Below are 2,819 nucleotides of genomic sequence, written 5' to 3' on the forward strand. Positions count from 1 at the left end.
CAGCGTGTCCTTCACCTTTGCTAAGTTAAGTACACACGTGCATGAGGAAAGCAAAATGCCCTTTAAAAAGAGAAATCAACCACGGTTGCTAGAGAGTTGCTAGAATGACCCTGAGAACTGTGACCTGGGCAGAAGGACCATCTGCAGACCTGCAAAGAACCCAGAGCGAAGCGCGCCGGGGCTTCCGGGGTCTACTGTGGATCCAGCAGGGGGCTCCACTTCCCCTGACGTGGCGCAGACACGCAAGTGCGTCGCAAAGAAACCAGAGCGAAGCGCGCCGGGGCTTCCGGGGTCTACTGTGGATCCAGCAGGGGGCTCCACTTCCCCTGACGTGGCGCAGACACGCAAGCGCGTCACCTCGGCCGTGTATTTGTTGCGCACTCAAACGAGGCTGGATCCCATAGTCAGTAGGTAGGTGTTGAACGTTCACTCAGCAGCAAGGATTCCTAATGCCAAACTTTGGCTGTTTTTGTCACACTCCCCTAGAAAGGTGTGTCGTGCAGCTTCCATTGTGTTTGCGAGCCTGAGATAGTCCCTGTTCCCCAGGGGAGGTGTGAACATGAAAGAACTACATTTGGGATGTGCCAGACACTGATTCCCTTTGAAGTTTGTACAAGTGTTCAGTTATCTCTCTCCACAGACTCAGTTTAACTATCTATACAATGGAGGTGATGTCATCCAACTCACAAAAAGGTGGTGTAGACTCATTTAGCTTATTGTTATTTATTTATTTAGTTTTGAAAAGCACGTGGTAGACGAATAACACTATTGGAGTGCTCAGCTTGAAGAGCGGAAGGCGAGTTTTTGGCCCAGGGTTTGCGCCCTGGCTCTGATTTCCTGAGCTCCTGTGCAGTGAAGCCCTTCACGTTACTTTAACGGCGTTGAGGTATGTGTGTTTGCTTGTTTGAGTTAATTGAAGTCTCATTGATAGTGAGATCCTGCCCTCATGCCAGCCCCGTGGGTAGGCCCGAGGACAGCGGAGCGGGGGGTGCAGGCCCAGCGGACCGAGGCAGAGCTTTCCGGGAGGCAGCAGGGGCTCTGCTTGGTACACCCCGTGTCAGAGTATCGGTCTCTGCTAATCCTCTCCCCTCTCGCTCCCCCTCGTGAGTTCGTAATACTTCATCTGGTGTCTTCCTCGCGCTCTTCTGAGTTCTGCAGACTTCTTCAAGAAACTCAATGCATGCCAACCAGTGAGCACACGTTTCCTTTCCAGAAACGGATCCAATGCCAAAACATTGGATATTTTGTTTTGTTTTGTTTTGCAACCCAAAACAGCATATTTTGAAATAAAAGCAAAACTGAAAAGAAGTAGAATTTGCAATGTTAATAGTTACTACAAATAATTTTCTCCAAAAAATATTCCATTGTTTTCCTCTTGTGTAAATGCAGAATAAAAACTAAAATTAATTTTAAAATACTTTAAATGCAGTTTTGAGTTAGTGATATTTGTAAAAAAAAAAAAAAGTATTTTACGTGCTTGAGGCACTAAAAAACCAATTGTTGTGGTACTGACACCACATGTATCTATGTATGTCTGCCTGTAGCTCTATCTTGCCGGCTGATAATGGCCGACATCTCATCTCCATGCCCTAATGAGATCAGCCCAGAAAGTATCATTCCAGGAGCACTGAAAAAAAAAGAAAAAGAAAAAGAGATTTTAAATGGTCTTTAGTTAGAACAACATTGTTTTCCTTGTACATTCCTTTGTGTTTTGTTGCCTATTTTTAAAAAATAATAATTGGTGACTAAAATTCTAAAACTCTGGCATCATTAAGGGTGTGCACAATATAATGACAAAATCAAATTATTACACTACTAACAAGTACTATAATTCTAGTAACTATATTTTTAAAATTTTAGTTTTACCACTTTCTGTTCTCATGGAAATTATGCAGGGGATACAATTTAATGTCTTCCCCATTAAAAATAAAACAATGAAAAGATATCATAGCTCTCAACAAAATGTAAAATTACCAACTATAGATCTTGAAAGCAAGAGTTTCCAGAGGAGGCCTGAGCATCTGTACTTGCAGAAGGGCCTAAGAACACAGTTTTGTGCTGTGCCAAATAGCACGGCATGATTGGTCGAGTGTAAGGTTAATGGATACATTGCTATCTGCTGGGCAGACCTCCAAAATATTAATTCCTTTCTAATGAAGTTTGTGCAAGAGTCTCTGCAATCTTGTTCCTTATTTCCAATTTCTCTGCTGCCTCTCCAGTGACTATCATCACAGCTTTTAAATGCACCCCCATCTGGAGGACGCTTGGTGTCTCCCTCACAGTCTCCTGCCTTGCATCCAACTTCAAACAGGCAGGTTCCCTGGAGACCAACCCCATCGCCATCAAATCCATGTCTGGGCTCTGGGTCGGGGTCAGCGGGAACCCCACGGGCAGGGTCTCCGTCATGGCACTGGGATGCTGAAATAGCAGCATTTGACACATTTAAAACTTGCTGTTTGTGCAATCACTAAAAACTGCACCATTAGCTGGATTTTCAGATTGCATGAGTGCAGATCATTAAGTGTTATTACAGTATTAATTATTAGAAATGTCCTGTACTGCCCAAATTAAATTGGGATAGTCAACGACCTGCGAGTTCCCAATACCACGGATAATTTAACCGGAGATCTGCCACGCCGGAGAAGGTGTCTTCACAGGCCCCTCGCATTATTTCACATTAAGTACCAATCGGGGATCTCAAAAGAAAATGAATAAATCAGACCTTAATATTTTCCTATGGCAACCTTGCCACAGAAACTTTTAGGGAAAAAGAAAAAGGTGAGATAAGGCAGGAACTGATGTGGCTGTTTCCATGATAA

At 43.8% G+C, this 2,819-nt stretch overlaps 1 long non-coding RNA gene across 1 annotated transcript; it reads left to right on the forward strand.

The window, feature by feature from the left end:
• Positions 1 to 316: 316 nt before the first annotated feature.
• On the forward strand, positions 317 to 1,267 carry LOC108525043 (uncharacterized). Its single transcript, XR_001884202.1, has 3 exons — positions 317 to 411; positions 736 to 886; positions 1,109 to 1,267. It is a non-coding gene; the product is annotated as an uncharacterized LOC108525043 (long non-coding RNA).
• The last annotated feature ends 1,552 nt before the right edge of the window (positions 1,268 to 2,819 follow it).

This window comes from Rhinopithecus bieti, unplaced genomic scaffold, assembly GCF_001698545.2.
Source record: "Rhinopithecus bieti isolate Rb0 unplaced genomic scaffold, ASM169854v2 scaffold_84002, whole genome shotgun sequence".
Lineage (NCBI taxonomy): Eukaryota > Metazoa > Chordata > Mammalia > Primates > Cercopithecidae > Rhinopithecus > Rhinopithecus bieti.